General features: G+C 35.6%; 1 protein-coding gene across 6 annotated transcripts in view; it reads left to right on the top strand.

Annotated features, from left to right (window-relative positions):
- LOC135217103 (uncharacterized) overlaps positions 1-19572 on the top strand; it is a 316159-nt gene that overhangs the window by 234977 nt on the left and 61610 nt on the right. Inside the window, exon 1 of one of the 6 annotated variants that reach the window (XM_064252791.1) lies at positions 963-1082. The exons of 4 other annotated variants lie outside the window; for them this stretch is intronic. The gene's annotated coding sequence lies outside the window, so the exon portion shown is untranslated. Of the gene's footprint in view, positions 1-962; positions 1083-19572 lie in introns of those variants that run through there. One more of the 6 variants, XM_064252797.1, reaches the window with a different exon arrangement.

Raw genomic sequence — 19572 nt, 5'->3', positions numbered from 1 at the left:
TCTCTTCTTTCAGTATTTCCCTTTACCCTCTGTTATTCCTCTGTACTGAATGCTATAATAGGAAGCTTGAAATGCAAGTCAGTGGCCCTGTGGCGGGCTTGTTACATGTGAAAAGGGTTCGCCTTCTGAATAATAATAATAATAATAATAATAATAATAATAATAATAATAATAATAAAATACATACCTGCTTTACTTATACATGTCCTTATTTAGGTGTGATTTTGGTTCTTGATATCAGACAACCTCATTTCATCTGAGGCTTTTAATGTTCTTTTTTTTTTTTTCTTCTTTTTTTGACGACCTTTCTCTTTCGTTTTCCTTAAGTCTCCTCTCCGTGGTTCGCCTTCCTTACCCTCTTTATTTGGTTGGGTCTAGATTGAGTGGGCTTGATGCCAGCACGGTCTCTTGCTCTTAGAACAACCTTTAAGCCCTGTCTTTCTTGTCTCAGAAAGTGTGAATAGTATTCACGAAGTTGAGAGTTCAGATATTCTTTGTTATGTAATATATCTCCAGCTTCCTCATTTTTCTCCAGCTCCTTTCATTATCATCCGTCTTTTTCTTAACATCTTCCTTCCCTTCCCTTCCCTTCCTTCACTCTCTCCTCTCTTTATGACGATTCCCGCTCTCCCTCTTTCCTGAAAGCTTTATCACCTACTTATAACTCCTCCCTTCGTCGCTTAATTTCCCTCTCTCATTGGGACGACTTTGCCCCAAGGAGGTTACTTCGGCCCTCCCTCGCTCCCTTCCTCCCCAATTTTCCTATCTCTCTCTCTCTCTCTCTCTCTGTATTATACTTGTCCTCCCATTTCCTCCATCACCCCCTCCCTCAATATCCTCCTCCCCCACCCGCGGTCGTCCCGTGTTGGCGGTGGTTTTGGTGAGGGTAAACACAACCTCCTTGTACTACTCCTTCCCCATCCATCCAATGGAGGGTCCCTCCAGGTCCTCCCCACCCTCCAATCCCCACCCATTAGCCCTGGCGCTCCCCAGACTCTGAGTCGGCGGGCCAGCCAAACTCAGTTGTTTAGTTCTTGAAAGTGTCCCGGTAGGGTCGGTTGGTAGATAGTGCAACTAAAAGTGTAAGCAGTTCCTTAAAAGAGTTGTTTCCTGTTTGAGTTTTTGTTTTTATTTTCCGTGTGTGTGATGTATTTAAAGCAAAGCACGCGCACTGTCTTCGAAGAGTTGTGAGTTGGAAGTTTCTTGTATCATCGTTTTTCGTGGAAATGTGCAGTTTTGAAGCGATTGTTTATACTCCGATATTATTTTGTGGGGATGTTCGTTAAAGAAATGTGTTGGCAGTTCTTATGTGTATTTTTCGTTTGAGTTTTATTTTAAGAAATGTGGAAGGAGTTTTAAAAGTATTTTTTTAGGCTTCTTTCACGATTTTTTTTGTGGATGAAATATTTCCTGTTAATGTTATTTCCCAGTGATTTCGTGAAGTAATGTATTTATGTTTTCGGTGGGGGGAGGCTGGGGATGGGGCCCATTTTAGTGTTTCAACTCGAGGAAGTGTGAGTAACGATGAATTTTGCTTTGTGATGGAGGAGAAAGGAGCACATTTGTGAACTGTTAATATTTATCAAGTATGCGTCGCCTGGCTGTAACAAGTGTTGAGAGTACAAACATCTAGATTACAAATGATATTATTATTATTATTATTATTATTATTATTATTATTATTATTATTATTATTCTGAAGATGAATCCTATTCATATGGAACCAAGGCCACAGGAAACATTGATTTGAAAATCAAACTTCCAAAGAATACGATGTTCATTTTGAATGGGTAACAGAAGGTAACGGGAAATACAGAAAGAAGAGATCAGGTTTTAGAAAAGAAAATATAAATGAACAAATTAAAGAACAAACAGTTGAAAATTTAAGTAATTGATTCAGATGCAAGTTGACCCTGACCTTAAATTATTCACGAATTATTGCCGGTTTATCAGAGACTGAAAATGTTATTGAAAGAGTTGAATGGACTTTGTTGCTATCATAGGAAAGAGGGTTTTTTTGTGTGTTCATGTCTGTGGAAATATGCAGTGTATCCTTGTCAGTTTTGTCCGCGTGTGTCTTTGCATATACTTTCCTCTCTTTGTTAGTATATTTCTCTAATTTACCTGAAGTTTCCTCCTCGTTCATGCTTGAATTTTAGTGAAATCTCACAAGCTCATTTCAAAATTACAATGCAGGTTATAAGTATTAGTCACAGTTAAGTATATATAACTTAAAACCCGAATAAAAAAATACGAGAGATTTTTTGTGTATTTTTGTAATCAACACGTTTGTATTTTCATAATCTCCTATTTCAAAGATCATCGGTATTTAAAACGTATGCAAATTAAACTTTCAAACGTGCACATTTTACACGACACATTTTTGCACGTGTTATAGTGAGGCAGGTGTATGTATGTGTTTGTAATTTTGTGACCATTAAATCAAAGTTGTCATTTGTCAACGTTACATAACGAAGGTTTTGTTCATTAGAAGTCTTATAATCATTTCACCAGCCACTGGTTTTTGATCAAGGTTTGTGTGACAGATAGTATACGTATATGTACTCTCTCCTTGTGCGTATTAGTGTATTTTAAACGTCGTGGAATTAACAACGCCTCGGGGCTTATAGGCATTTCACGCGAGATCTTCATTTAACTGTGTGGTATGTTTGAGTGCGTATATGTGTTTGTGCACGCATAATGTCATTTTTCCCATCATAGGAAATGGGATAGTGTCTTAAAAGAAAGACAATTAAGGACAATTGCAGGAAGATGGAATGAAAGGTTCCAGAGACGAAGATAATGAAGACAGCATCTCATGGTGTTCAAGTGAACTTCCTCTCTCTCTCTCTCTCTCTCTCTCTCTCTCTCTCTCTCTCTCTCTCACAAAGATAATGAAGACCATCTCTTATGTGTTCTCTCTCTTACTCTTCATTTTTCCTCCGTCTTTAATGTTTTGCTGTGCTGCTAGCCGAGCAACCAGCTTCGTGCGAAATTGGCGCTCATTTCTTTGTGTTTTCTGTGGTTATAATGACGAAATCTTGTTGTGATGATGATGATGATGTACAGGTGCGTTGATATTGGTTGTGAACCTATTATTGGTGGGGATGATAGCCAGGGTGTGATTGTTTTTGTCGGTAATGATGCTCGTTATGCATATGCATTCGTTCGTTGGCGATGGTATTGTTAGGTTAAAAGTGATTTTAAAATGTGCTTCTGTTGTGATGAAATGACATTGAAAGGACTCAGAGCTGTTGTGTGGTGATGAAGCTGGCCTTATGCCAGCACGGGCTCTTGTATCTGTAGTAGCCTATGATGAAGGATGGAGAGTTCGGTATAAACAGAAGACTTTGGAAATATGTTACAACTTCATCCCTCGCCTTCGATTTTGATGGATAGGATAGAATAAAGCCAGTTGACAAGTTAAGGGAGACTGGGAGATGGAGGATGACGTAACAACAGAAAGGAATGATACGCGAGAAAGTAAAAGTACTGGAGGTGAATAGTTGTTGGGGAGGGGGGTATACCCACTTGCTATTTTACTGGCCACCGTAGACCTACATTTGGGTCATAATTTTTCTCTTTATTTATTTAATTATTTTGTAGAAAATGAAGTAATGAATTACAGCGCAGGTTTAAAGATACTTCAGTCGTTTTGTTACTGTTTTTCTTTTAAAACTTTTTAGTACGAATATTAGTTGACGGTGTTGCCACTTCTCAGGTTTTTTTTTGGGGGGGGTTAACTAGATTTGTATTCTGTTATGTTTTGAAGTTGGTTTTCGTGTTTACTTTGGTGTTGTATAAAACTTCAGATGTTGCATATCATGCATTACAGTGATTTGTTAGATTTCTGAGTGTGTTCGGACGCTTGTAATTAGCTTTAAAAGGCTACCTTGCCTCTTTGAATATTGAGAATACATTTGTTATTTAGATAACGTATGTAATCACTGCTTTTCCGTGTCTTGTGGTTATTTTTAATTCGTATCAAATGTATATTTTTCATTATCCTTGAATATCTAATGAATTGGATTAATGTTACTCTTTGTGTTTGAATATTTTTGACGTAATTCCGTTCTGGCTTTATTGGGTGAATGTCTGTGCTTGTCATTTCATATTCTTGACAAATAGCATTTCCTTTAAGCCAATTCTTTTATTATTTAAACAAATGAACTACTAAAACTTCATTTTTCCCAAAGCACTTTTCTCCGTCAGAAAACCTCGCTATTTTGTATTCCACGCATGACTTCCGGTTACTTAAAGAACGGACTAATGCAAGACCTATGCTCTCACGAATAGCTGCACGCATGCGCGAGAATGCAACGAGAGGAACGGGGATGACTTCATCCGTCATCAGCCGAGTGTCAAAGAGTCCTTGGACGAAATGGCTGATGTTATCGAAGAGAAATTTTGCATGATGGCTTCTTAAGTAGTCGCTGACATCGGTGTGCTGGCTTCTCTTCTTGATTGCTCGCTGTGATGTTCTCTGTGTTGTGTTTGATGGCTTCGTGTTGCTAGGCGATGCGTTGTTCACATTTCGTGATCTAGTGATAAAACGATGTTGCGTCCCAGTTTGTCTGTGGAATTGATACAGAAATCTTTTAGTTTTCATGTAGATGCAGATTTATTTGCATACACATAGTGATATGCAAAGGTCCTTTATTCGTCATGCTGTTGGACTGAGGAACGGCCTCCCAGAGGATGTCGTGCATTTGGAACTAAAGTAGTTCAGGCGAAGATGCAATGCATTGCAAACCTAATACTGTTCAAATTGTATTTCAGTATTTTTAATTTTTATTTATTTATAGGAAAAGAGATAATTTGTTAAATTATCTCTTTTCCTAATAAATTATCTCTTTCTGTCTTTCCCATTATTTTTTTGTTTTGTTTTTTGTTACTTCAAAATAATAATATAATAATAATTAGTGAGATGCATACATATATATAGTTTTGGAAAGGGATAAGTATCTGGTATTGGGATTTATATCTTTGAGGTACCCTCTCATTTAGATAGGCCTACAGACGCAGTTGAACGTGCGTACACAGATGCGTAATTGTTCCCAAATGCGTAAGGGATAATGTTAGCATTTGTGTTAGATCTGCAACGGATGCTAATTATGATGATATGATTAAATTATTGTCTAATTAACACTTGTATAATTGGGCTATACACAGCAGAGTATAAACTAAAAAGAAAATTGCTAAATTAAGTAAAAGTTACTTCATTTGTGTTATGCTGTCAAAATGATTACATAGAGAGAGAGAGAGAGAGAGAGAGAGAGAGAGAGAAGAGAGAGAGAGAGACTATATGAAATCACATGCACTGCCTTCGCTGTCACCAAGAAGAGATGAGATTTTCAGATAATTCGCCCACTGCACGCGTCATGATCATCCACAGCATGAGGTCATCAGTTTTTCTTTCCTTCGTTTTCAAAACACAACTTGACAGGGAACAAAGACTTGACCCTGAGGTACACCAGTGTCGATGTTGTCATCTAACAAAAAATGATTAATGGTTTATTATCCGTGAATGGGAATCATCACATAAGTGTAGAAGATGTTACTTATCCCAGCCCATTTTTTCCACGGTTCTTTTATAGAAGTTGTTTATGTATGTTTTATTCTTGTCTATTGTAGTCTTCTCCTGTTGACAACGAAGGCGAAGCAAGTGACTCTCTCTCTCTCTCTCTCTCTCTCTCAGACACTGGTTGAGCTAGATCTGAGGTGTCCCACTTACCTCTTCCATACTACCAAAATCGTAAAAATAAAATAGAATAAGTTGACAAATAACTTTTAACCTTTACGAATGTTACCCCTAACCACAGAGAAAACAGTAAAAGGTTTCTTGCTTACTCAGGGAGTAAGCCTACAATCAACTTTCTTGTTGTTGTTGGTCTTGTTGTTCTTGTTGGAGGTAGGAAAAGTCTAAGAAGGTCTAAAAAAGGTGTGTTGCGTTGAGTTAAAGATACAGGAATTTTAGGATAGGATATTTATGATTTATTTATTAGAATGAAAATGTAAAAAAACTAAATAATGTGCATGTTAGATAGTACATAAAGATTATTTATGATAAAATATAGCGTATTTATTTTAACTTTCGTTGATGATACACATCTCTATTTGACTGTAGATTGTAGCACGTGTAATTTACGTTAAAATTTAGGGATATAATGTTTGCAACTCACGCGTGAGGGGAAAATCTTACATGCGTCCTGAATAAGCTGGAGATCGGATGACGCCTTGATTTTTCATTTAAAGCTAAGTAAAAAACCAAGAATTTCTCTTGGTGAATCCCATAGCTTAAAAGAAAGGAAAAAATGAAACTACGAAAAAACCTCTCTCACTCTCTCTCTCTCTCTCTTTCTCTCTCTCTCTCTCTCTCTCTCTCTCTCTCTCTCTCTCTCTCTCGAAGACGAATTAAGTATACTCTAAGCTATCCTGTTATGTGGCAACTCAATGAATTACTAGACTCTCTCTCTCTCTCTCTCTCTCTCTCTCTCTCTCTCTTGCTTTGTGGTATTATTCTCGACTTGGCCTCAATGCTCCCTCATGTAAGGAAGAAGCGATTTTCTCTCATTGTTTCAAATTATCTTTTTTTTTTTTTTTTTTTTTTTTTTTTTTTTTTTTTTTTTTTTTTTTTTGTTTTTTTTTTTTTTTTTTTTTTTTTTTTTTTTTTTTGTGCCGAATCTTACTTTTCCTTTCGTAAAAGCTGTTTGACGCTACTTTCAGACATACAGGGCAGTCAAGGTTACATCGTCTGCTATCCTAGTTTCCCTTTCACTTGATAACATTATTCTCTCTCTCTCTCTCTCTCTCTTATAGATCCTACTAAGTTATTATATATTTTATATTAGTGTTTTGCTAAGTTACATTTGGGGCCGTAAGCTACGAAAAATATTTTCTTTAAAATAAATATTGTCGATTGGTCCCTGATAAGCGCCTTGATTTACTTTCCTAGTTTCAAGGTAATTTTTTCAGAGCCTTTCACTTTAGACACTTTTATTCTCCTTCCAAACTCAAGAGGTTACGATTGTCCAATTTTTATTTTCTAACTTTGCTTATGTACCCCGTCGTGATTATTTTTCTTTAGTAATGGTTTATGTGTAGTGTACGTATTCTGCTTTTTACTTATTTTTTATTTTTTTTATTTTAGCGAGTCGTAGATTTTATGCTTAATTCTTTTAAAGTATTTTTTTTACGTAGAAATTGCAAGCAATGTTCATTGGTGGCAATTTCTCAATGAATGATATGAATCTTTTCAAATGTATATATGTATGTATGTGTTATATGTATATATATTATAAATATAATACATATATATGTGTGATTGTAAACATACACGACCAGTTGAATATTGAGTCATATTTTGTCCTCCATCCCTCACTGCCTTACCCGATTTCACTTGAGATTTAAGGCGAACAGGCATTGCTATTTGCTCTTGGATGACGTCACCATGTGAATGCTTGTTACGGGATAGCTGATTGGCCGATAATCTGTCGTGCCGTCCCGGGTGACTGAGCCAGGGTGCTGAAGCCCCGCCCCCTTTTTTAAATCGTGCTTTTTCAACTTAATTATATTCATGCAATTCCGGTTTTATTTTCCGTCCTCCACCAGATCGAGCTTATTTATACTCTCTCTCTCTCTCTCTCTCTCTCTCTCTCTCTCTCTCTCTTTGTGCCTTTTATATATGTATGTTAGACCGAAAGTTCTTGGCTTTCTCGGCTTTCCATTTTCCTCCGTGGCATCACCTTTATTTATACATAGCATCACGTTTTGTATACTTCGTGAACAAGTTATTCATGTGTGTGTGTGTGTGTGTGTGTGTGTGTGTGTGTGTGTATATATATATATATATATATATATATATATATATATATATATATATATATATACTATATATACATCTTATCACCTTTTACGATTGCACCACTTTTGCGTTGCACTCTCACTCCACTTTGTACGAGGAATTTCGCCCCAAGAACTCTTGAATATTTTAAGGAATATATGTAAAAGCATGTGTCACGTCCTTGAATAACTGACAGTAAATCTGGTGAGTTCGTGCCTTTGGTTAAATGTTAAGTTATATATATAGTGCGTGTGTGTAACAGAATAAATATATATATGTATATTGAATATTATATAATATTAGAGTAGACATATATTATATATTATAGATTTATCATTTATATATTAAGTATTTGATGTTATAAATTTAATGTTTATACATATACAAGGAATATTATATAAGAATATAATATAACTCAGATTAATTATAACTATATAATTTATATTAAATATAATACATTAATTAGATTTACTAATTCACATCCACAACCCACACACAAACCACACATCACACACATACCATAATCTATAACCTATATGCAGTATATATATGTTATATCATTATTAATAATATAAATATTATTTATTTCGATTATTAGCCAGATGTCTGCCTTCTATGATGTGGAAGTTTTTCTGAAAAGTTGATGGTTCCGTATATTGCAGTTGCTCAGATTTTTCGTAGTAATAATAATACGCAGTAGGTGGAAAAATTTTTTTTTTTTTTTTTTCGAAAGAATCTTTCAAGGAAAACTGATTATTTTTTTTTACCTTGTGATTGGATACTGTTATATTGCATAAATATAAGTGACATTTAGGCGTTAAGCTAAATCAAAAGTATTAAGATGGCAATATCAACAGTTCTCTTGTCAGATTTACCTAAACAGACATTTTTATTTTTTTAGGGTTTCATACGAATGGATTGATAAGAAAGATTGACAATTATGCCACTGTGCCATAGGTATTACAAATTGCCAACAGTCGGTTAGTTTGATTTGACAATTTGTTTTTTAGTGGTTTAACTGGTCTTTATACAAATTTCTTCATAAGAAAGTGTCGAGGTATGGCAAAGTATAGCTAAGTACGGCGATGTTATACAAACATAATGCTATGTTTTGACTTGATTACTGTAACACCCTTTCACCCTTTAATAATATAAAAGGATTTCATTGTTATTATTATGCAGTGTCAGTCATGATTATATTTGAACAGTCATATCTGGTGAATGTTACCCAAATGTGTCTTAGTAATTCATGTGTATCTTGAGGTTCTTCATTCTTTTATTGATCTCGTGGCTGTTTGTTTTTTCATTTACAATCGGTTCCCGTCTAGGATAGTTAAAAGGTATATTTTGATGTTTATGAAGCAATAAGGCTGATATTAATAAAAATAATGATAATAATAATAATAATAATAATAATAATAATAATAAACATTCTTCATTATATATTCTTGTATTTTCTTTACTTTTTTAATTCACAATTGGATCTCGGGATAAAAGCTATTTTGTGATGTGCCTTATGAATAATAATAATATTAATAATAATAATAATAATAATAATGATGATGATGATGATATATTTATTCTGACAATTTTGACCAAGAAGGGATCAGGATTCTTGTCGGGGTGGGGGTGGGGGAGGTGGTTAGGGTGATTAGGGGTGGGCCCCACTTGACCAGCCACATTACATCATGTAGCAGCATCCGAGAGAAGAGGGGGGGGGGGATAGGGGGGGGGAAGGTGGTGTTCCTAGTCACCCTCACCTTCCCCTTCCCCCCATCTCTCTCTCTCTCACCTAGCGTGCACAGGAGGTGGAGGGACTGAATGACCACAGCAGACAAAGTAGCCGAAGGAGGGGGAGTAGGTGAGGGGGTGGGTGGGTGGGTTAGTGGATTGCCTGAGGGTGAAGCCCTGCCATGCATGCGTGGATGTTCCTTTTACTCGTGGGTTTAGCAAGTGTGTTTTGATTTTGAAAAACTCTCTCTCTCTCTCTCTCTCTCTCTCTCTCTCTCTCTCTCTCTCTCTCTCTCTCTCTCTTCCCTTTCCCTTTTTCTTTTATTAGCAATGTTCGCTCTACCGTAACAAGGACCCGTTGACTTAAAATTATATCTCTCTCTCTCTCTCTCGTCCGTCTCTCTCTCCTCTCTCTCTCTCTCTCTCTCTCTCTCTCTCTCTCTGCATGCGATGCCAGCAATCTTACATTCTGTAATACACTCGATTTTTTTCGAATGTATACATTCACGAGAGAGAGAGAGAGAGAGAAGAGAGAGAGAGAGAGAGAGAGACCTTACCTTACCTTACAGACCTTACAGTTCGTTCGGGTTGCCCCAGGTCCCTCAGTGTGAGGCACCTCTAATGTCTACCAGAGTTGCTAGTACATCTTCCGGTATATTTTGCATCTTCCAATCGTGGATGGTCTGGGATGCAGTTTAGATATTTGTCAAGCTTATTCTTAAACACATCTACGCTCACTCCTGATATATTCCTCAGATGAGCTGGCAACGCATTGAATAGACGCTGCATTATCGATGCTGGTGCGTAGTGGATTAATGTCCTGTGTGCTTTCCTTATTTTTCCTGGTATTGTTTTGGGCACTATTAATCTACCTCTGCTTGCTCTTTCTGATATTTTTAGTTCCATGATATTTTCTGTTATTCCTTCTATCTGTTTCCATGCCTGAATTATCATGTAGCGTTCTCTTCTCCTTTCTAGACTATATAATTTTAATGATTGTAGTCTTTCCCAGTAGTCAAGGTCCTTAACTTCTTCTCCTAGCTGTAAAGGACCTTTGTACACTCTCTATTTGTGCAATATCCTTTTGATAGTGTGGGTACCATATCATATTGCAATATTCAAGTGGACTACGAACATATGTTTTATAAAGCATAATCATGTGTTCAGCTTTTCTTGTTTTGAAGTGCCGTAACAACATTATTCCATGCTTTACATTTTGCCAAAAGAATTGCTATTTGATCATTGCATAACATGTTTCCTATTCATCATCACACCAAGGTCTTTAACTGCTTCCTTATTTGTGATTGTCTCATTATTAGGTCCCCTATATGCATATAGCTTTCCTTCTCTGTTTCCATAATTTATTGATTCAAATTTATCAGAGTTAAATACCATCCTATTTTCCTCTGCCCAATCATATACTTTGTTAAGGTCTCTTTGTAGAGCGTTCCTATCTTCATCACAAGTAATTTCTCTACTTATTCTTGTGTCATCAGCGAAACTACTCACTACCGAATCCTTAACATTACTGTCTATGTCTTCAATCATAATAACAAACAGTATTGCAGCTAACACCGTACCTTGTGGCACACCGGATATTACCTTGGTTTCATCCGATTTCTCATCGTTTGCAATAACTATCTGTTTTCTGTTGTGTAAAAATTCTTTTAACCATCTTCCTACTTTATCTACGATATTGTGTTTTCTAATTTTCTTTGCTAATATTTATGATCTACTTTGTCAAAAGCTTTTGCAAAGTCTAGATAAACCACATCTGTTTCATTTCCGCTTTTCATGTTTTTGAATATGTTCTCACGGTGGACTAACAGTTGGGTTTGTGTACTTTTTCCGGGTACGAAACCGTGTTGTCCTATATTAAACAATTATTTTTTATTAAATGTTTCATAATATTTTTCTTCATTACCCTTTCATACACTTTCATAATATGTGATGTTAGACTCACAGGCCTATAATTTAACTTGCCTCAAGTCTTGATCCACTTTTGAAAGTAGGGGTGATATATGCCTAATTTGTGCTCATCATAAATCTTGCCTGTATCTACACTTTGTCTTAATAATATTGCAAGTGGCTTTGCGATAGAATGAACTACTTTCTTTAACAAAATAGCAGGGATTCCATCAGGCCCTGCAGCAGCTCCATTTTTAATTTCATTAATTGCCTGCACAATATCAGCTTCATTAATTTCTATGTCAGCTAAATATTCACTATTTTCGTCCCTTACTTCTATATCATTATCTTCATTATCTATTCTAGGGGTGAATTCTCTCTTATATCGTTCTGCCAGTATGTTGCAAATTTCCTTTTTTTCATTCGTTAATCTCCTTTCAATTCTCAGAGGGCCTATTTCTATTCTTCTTTTATTCATCTTCTTCGCATATGAGTATAATAGTTTGGGGTTTTGCTTGATATTTAATAGGGTTTTTTCTTCCAATTCCCGTTTTTCATTTTCTTTTGATTGTATAATCTTTTGTTCTGCATTTTCTATCTTACTTTTTAGTTCTATAACTTTCCATGCATTTTTTTCTTTTGCAAGACCTTTTTTCCACTTTCTGATTTTCTGGAACAAGATCCTTCTGTCTCTTGGTATGCATGAATGATGTTTACTTTTCTTCTTCGGTATATATTTATCCACTATTTTCTCTAATATTTTATATAATATCTCCGTATTTACCCTTATGCATCGCTTACGAAAGTTATCCCATCTTTGTTTAATTCTTCATTTATTTCTGACCATTTTTATATTTTTACTGTAGAAATTGTATTTTCCATATCCTTCCCACTTTTTCATTTCTTGCTTATCTCTGTTTTCACTTGCTTTGGAATGAACTGTTAATTCTATGACATTATGGTCTGAAATACTCGCATTATAAACTATTATTTCTTTAACATAATTCATCTCGTTCACAAATACTAGGTCTAAAGTATTTTCCTTTCTTGTTGGCAGGTGATTTATTTGTTGAATGTTGTATTCTAGTAGCATATCTAATAGGCTTTTTCAGAATTGCCTCTTATCTTCTGCACTACTATTACTCTCTTTTTTATATGTATAAGTACATCCACATTCTCCTATTCGTTCTTTCCATTCTACGAAAGGAAAGTTGAAGTCACCAGATAGGAGAATAGTCCAGTCCTTGTGATTTCTACATATATCATCCAATTTTCAATTATTAAGTCAAACTCTTTAGTATTAGGAGGTCTATTATATTACTATGTTCATTAATTTTTCAGATTCAAATTCTACCGCTATTAGTTCACATTCTGAGTTACTATATTTCTCATATATTTTTCCTTGTTTTTTGTCTTTCCCATATATTGCGGTTCCCCCTTGATTCCTATTTTTTCTATCTGATCTATAAGTTTGGAACCCTTTTATTTGATCAGAGAGAGAGAGAGAGAGAGAGAGAGAATATTCCACATTATGGTTTTCTCATTTCTGAATGTGATTAAGGAAAATAACGAGATCCTCTTAATTCAGTATTCAGAGAGAGAGAGAGAGAGAGAGAGAGAGAGATTCTCCTGTTCGTCATTCTTGTATACATCGACCTTCGCCAAGGTTATGCAGAATGACGCACGTAAACTTTATTTATTAATTTCTTTGTAACCTTTGTGATTGATTGATTCTCACGTGACATTCACATTACATAGAAGTCATTACACAGCAGTTCCCAGACTATAACAATTGCTTGCAACTGTAATTGCTCTCTACTTCAGTTGTTTTCAGTCATATGATACACAGGAGATAAGTTCTTTCACCGTGGGAGATCTGGATGAATGGACTCGTAAAATGTGCTTTTTATTTTACGGAAAACTGCTTTTTTACTTATTTTTTTTTTTTTTTTACGGAAAAATGTTTTTTTTACGTAATTTTTTTTTATTTTACGTAAAAATGTTTTATTTTACATTACGTAAAATGTGTGTTTTTTTACGTAAAATGTGCGTTTTTTAAAACGTAAAATGTGTGTTTTTTTTTATTTTATGTAAAATTGTTTTATTTTTTTATTTTGCGCAAATGGGCTTTTCATTTTACAACAAAATATTTTCATTCTCGGATTTGAGAGAATGTATAAATAAAATTGCGATATTGGGTTCCAGGCGTTATTGTCATTATATTGACGGCCGCAGCTTGATGTATAAAGGATTGTACATACATACATGTATACAAGTATGCTTACAGAATGTTGCTTAATGGATGTCATATAGTAAAAGTGCCTCACTGTTGAAGTTTTCAGTTCCAAAGGTCCTTTATTCCTCACACCTTTGGACTCTGGAACAATTAGAACTTCAGAAGTTCAAGCGAAGTCGCAGTTCATTACTACCCTAATACTCCTACAATTCTTGTATTTTAATCCTTTACTTACATTTTATTCTATTTTTTTATTTATTTTTTTTTTTCATTAATTTTCAATTTATGAATGAGTGATCTCTTTCTGCATTTCTCTTATGAACGCCATAATATTCTTTGGAAGCTTGAATTCCAAGTCAGTGGCTCCTGTGGTGATCTTGTTCCGTATGAATAGGGTTCTTCGTGTGAATAGTAATAATGAAGAATTTAATTTTTCATCGCAGTTTTTATAGTCTGTTGTCGATCATACTGTGGAAATTTATTCAGGGTGAGACATCAATATGCTTTTAATGCATGTCAGCATTTCATATTTATTTTAGGATTAAAAAATTGCTGATACATTACGCCTCCTTTCGAAGCAGTACACACACACACACACACACACACACACGTATATATAAATATATATATATATATATATATATATATATAGATATATATATAGTATATAAATGCTAGTATGTAAGGTAAAATATCATCTCACGGTAAATATGTCTATATCTAGAAGGTTAAAAAGGCCATAAAACTATTATATATTGATGACCTATTTCAATCTGACCATTGGCATTTATTATGGTATGACTATTGTATACTATATATATATAGATATATCATATATATAATAATTATATTATTATAATTATATTATATAGGCAAAAGCCAAGAAGGAAAGTGAAACGGAGTACTGCGAGGCCTTTATTTATATATATTCATCACGTTCCAAATTTTCGTGATTTAGTTATACACACACACACACACACCACACACACACACACATATATATATATATATATATATATATATATATATATATATATATATATATGTTATATATATAGATAGAGAAGAGAGAGAGAGAGAGAGAGAGAGAGAGAGAGCTTGTTAAAAAAAATCACGCACACGCACAAAACACAAAAAATCAAGAGGTCACGTTCTCGCGTACCTATGGTTCTGGAAACGTCTTTTTACGTCTGGGTAGGCTAACCGCAATATGGTTATTGTTATTGTAACCAGCGTCCTCTAAGTATCGTCATTGCCTTCTTCAGAAGCCGAGTGACCTTCCAGTAAGCCACGTTATTTGTTTTTTTTTTTTTCTTTTTCCTACGAACCGTTATATAAGCGAGGAGGCCGCTACGGCAACGAGCCGTTTTGCAAGAGAGCGAATAACGCCTTTGCGTTATGTGCTGAACCTGTTAACCTGTTACTATTTATTACCTTTCTTCATCTGTTATCAGTTCATTCATGTCGTTTTCTTCCTTATCTGGTGCCGATTCTTTCGTGTATTCTTTCTTTATCTGCTATCATTCCATTCTTGTATTGAACGTGGTACTATTTATTTCCTTTCCTTATCTGCTATCAATTCATTCATGTCGTTTCTTTACTTATCTTGTGTCCTTTTTTAGTGTTTGCTATCAATTCATTCATGCCGTGTATTGATGCTTTAAAAACATTATCACATGGCTGTGATGGAGGGATTATCTGTTTAGATTTCCTTTTTACATTTGAAACGAAAACAATAATTTTCTCTTTATATACACTCCACCTTGGAGGGTAGTACCATCAGTGCACCTCACGCGGTGCACTGTAGACAATACTCAAGGTTCTTTATTGCGTCCTTTCGGCCTATAGCTACAACACCATTCATTACTTATAAATATATTAAAACCCAAAAAAGCTAAATTTAGTTGGATTTTTTTACAATAACGCTAAGCTATCTTAACATGAAATGCGAAAGGTGACTGAAATGTTACAGAGCAAGAGCAGTGTGGCACAATAAAAAAGATTTAGCATCAAGAATTCGGAGAGTTTAGGATGTCGATAAGCTTGTTCTCCAGTAAGAGGTTATAGAAAGCAACAGAGCTGACTGGCGCGTGAAAAATGACAGTTACTGTCATGTAAAAACCAAGGAATTTCAATAACACAGGAAGAGGTTACAACATCACCTGTTGAATCCGAGAGTCTTGGACTGTATATACGCAACTGAAAAACGGAGGAAGGCTTCAAACAATCGAGATATCTTCGTGATGAAAGTTCAGCTCGCCTAGAAATACGTGCCAGTGACGGCGGGAATCACAGTTCGATGTGAAAATATTTATGTAGGCCAGTGCGTCTTATATTTGCATTCTGATCTAGTGTGCAGTTCGGTCGAGCGATTTGTAAGGAAGCGTGAGAAAGACAGAACGCTGAAAGTCATAGATGCTCCTCGGGAAATGGAATATTTCAGCGGAAGGAGAGCTGAATCTGGGGTATAGCATCTTTGCTGTGAGGTGGATTGGCAGGAGTCTGGAAATCATATGCGACGTTAAGAGGAGGAAAAACACTTGGTGATTGTCAAATAGAAAGGCAGGTTTTTTTGAGAGAACCTGGGAGCCAGGCTGTAGTGTAGTGTTATGACAGAGCGTTATGTTATTCTGAACAGTTTAAGAATGGAAGTGATAGGCCGTGTTCAATATTTAGTAATCACTGATACTGGATATAACAAATGAACTGAATCCCCCCCCATACCCCTATTATATATATATATATATATATATATATATTATATATATATATATATATATATATATATTATATATATATATACATTGTGTGTATGTGTATGTATGTAGATAGATAGCTATAGATATATATATATGTATGTATATATATATATAATATATATATATATATATATATATATATATATAGATATATATATATAAGCCCCGGTTAAAATAATAATAAAATAAGGTAAAACAGATAAACAAAGTGAAACACGAGGGACGAATTAGGAGAAACCAAAAAATTGTAATGTAATTTTTCATAATTGATCAAGAATTTAAAATGATTAGTTCAATGAAAAGGGGGAAACTTGGCACACGGATGTTGATGTTCGTGAGAACAACAGCTTTGGTCAGTCAAGCTTGAATTCATTCAGAGACGAATGTTGAAGAGACTCAGCCTACGTGAAGAGATCGAACACGTAATATGAGTAGTTTTTTTTTTTCATGTTATTTGTGGGTACTAGAGCATTGATGGGATATTGAAATTATTATGGTAAAAGTATTTGAAAAACTGGTAAGAAATGAGAGAGACAATTTCATTCATGCGTATTTATAATTAACAGTAACTTGCTATCATCCATAACATTATATGTAAAAACTAGTAAGAGAGAGAGAGAGAGAGAGAGATTTCATTCATATGTACGTGTTCATATTGAACACTTACCAAACTTTCATCTATAAAATGAAGGTAAAAACTGGCAAGAAATGAGAGAGAGAGAGAGAGAGAGAGAGGTTTTGGGGGCTAGTTACCTGCCTGCGGGCGGGATGATGCAAGCGGGGGGAGGGGGATGGGAGGTAGGAGACCCTGGCGAGGACAAAGAGGTCACCTCGCCAACGTGAAGGCTTCGGTTCCTGAGAAGGAGAGGAGGTAGGAGTTGTAGGATACCGTAGGGTAGATCCTCCTCCCTCCTCCTCCCTTCAAGAGGCTGAGGAAGAGGAGGGGGAGGAGGAGGAGTTTTGCGGAACAGGAGGACAGGTTGAGGATAGGCGCCCGGGTGTTCTTCTCGATTGTTGGCCTCGAAAGAGAAGAGAAGAGGAGACTTTTAGGGGCTTGTTTCAGCTTATTTTTTTTTTTTTTTTTTTTTTTTTTTTTTGCGAGGGGCTTTCTTGGTTTGTGGGAAGGATTTTTTTGGGGAAGGGGAGTTTTGTTTTTCTAGGGGTGGAGATGAAGGGGTTGGGGAGAGGGAAGAAGAATGTTAAGAGTCTGTTGAGGTATGAGCGTAATACGGATCTCTCTCTCTCTCTCTCTCTCTCTCTCTCTCTCTCTCTCTCTCTCTCTCTCATTGTTATGAGGAGAAGTTGAAATCTATAATATAAACCTGCACCGGTAGTGATCGAGTTCTATGCCCTAAGTTTGCTGCAGTGAATTTCCCTCTTTCTATCCTTCTCCAGTATTTGATTCTTGACGATGGAATGCCGTGGATTTATATCAGCTCTTCTTGATTAAATAGGTATTTATTTTCTCCCTTCAGTGGCTGTTCTTGTTCTAGATTAAGCTGGCCATATACCAGCACGGGCTTTTCCTCTTGGGAGCCCGTAATTACCTCCGATATGAAAGATAGCTTTGGTGCTGCGAAGTAAAGATAAAAGCTAACGCAGCATCTCATCACTCGACTCTAGGTGTCTCCAGTGACCCCCAAATGTGAATCGTATAAGTTTGTTGGAATAAAAGCTTTATGCCAGCACGGGCAGCCCGTAAAACTGTAGAGCCATGAAAAGAAATAGCTATAATGCCCTTTTAACTTCTGGAATTCTTCGCGATTTTTGGATACGTTAGTAACAGAAAAGCCTTGGATCCAAGTGCAAGAAATATGAACCTGCGCCCCATAATCACAACGAGGTCACGAGAAGAACAGGTCAGCAAGACAGCTCCCCAATTTTAAGCCTCTTCTGTGCACCTACGTACGTCCTATGAGGGAGCGTGGTGGTGGGAACCATTAAGAACTTAGGTCTAACACACCGTCAAGCATCTTTTTTTCTCTCTCTCTCTTTTATTTTTATAGAAGAGAATGTTTTTGAAATTGTGATCTTTCAAGTGTCAAAAGAAAGTAAATAAAACATTTGCCTTTGAAAATATTTGATCGAGTTACAACTTAAATTTTTTTCCTTAGTGCTTCCCTGCATGGTTGCTCTTGGCGTTTCCTATACTTTATCAAATTATTAATTTATTCGAAAATATACCGATATCTGTACAAAAGAAAGCAATGACATCGTCAGGAACTTCAAGATCAGACTTTTTCAAATTAAATCATAGGTGCGCTTCCCTGCAGAGCAATGGAAGAAGTAGCTATAACGTTTGACCAAAGTACCTCCCAGCAGTCTACAGTGACCCCAAGATGCGAGTCGTGTATCACGGAGTTGTAAAGGATTAGGCGACAAAGGAGAAAAATGTGGCGATGTAGAAAATGGAGACGGACGGGTCGGAGGTTTTCAAACGAAGAGTTGGCGGCTGGACATCAGGCCCCAAATACCCTTTTGAAAAGGGCTTCTCATAGATGTCACAAAAAGGGAACTCTCAGCGTTGGTTTACTGAGAAGAACGAGAAAAAGAAGTTGTTTGCATGTTTTTGTGTTTATATGTTATATGTTTTTGAAGTTTTTTGTTTATTTCTTCTCTTTATGTTGATAGAAGTCTGCACAGTTTTTTTTTTTTTTTTTTTTTTTTTTTTTTTTTTTTTTTTTTTTTTTTGCTTCACCACCCCCCAACCCCCCACTTCTGGGTGTGACCTTCGATCATTTGCCTCATGACTTTTACAAGTAATTTTTAAGGAAAGTTCGTAAAAAAATGTAAGATATATGATTTTTTTTTAACGGTAAGCTTGCTAGTGCATACTTAATGACCTATTAAAGTTGCTCCATATGACTATTGATTTTTTTTATCACCAGCACCATTTAATATGAAATATAATTTTTTTTAGCATAATTGAAATATAAGATTGACCCTATAACCTGAATGATATGGAGCAAATAGGTTGGCTTACAAAATGATGCAAACGGGGTGACTCCTGAGAAGGAGAAAATCTACCTAAAAGAAAATGTGAGGTTACTGAGGAAATTTCTTCAGCTGCAAATAATTTTGAAAGGTTATAGAAG

Source organism: Macrobrachium nipponense, chromosome 7, assembly GCF_015104395.2.
Source record: "Macrobrachium nipponense isolate FS-2020 chromosome 7, ASM1510439v2, whole genome shotgun sequence".
Lineage (NCBI taxonomy): Eukaryota > Metazoa > Arthropoda > Malacostraca > Decapoda > Palaemonidae > Macrobrachium > Macrobrachium nipponense.
The sequence above is the reverse complement of the archived record's forward strand: the minus strand, read 5'-3'. Positions and strand labels throughout refer to the sequence as shown.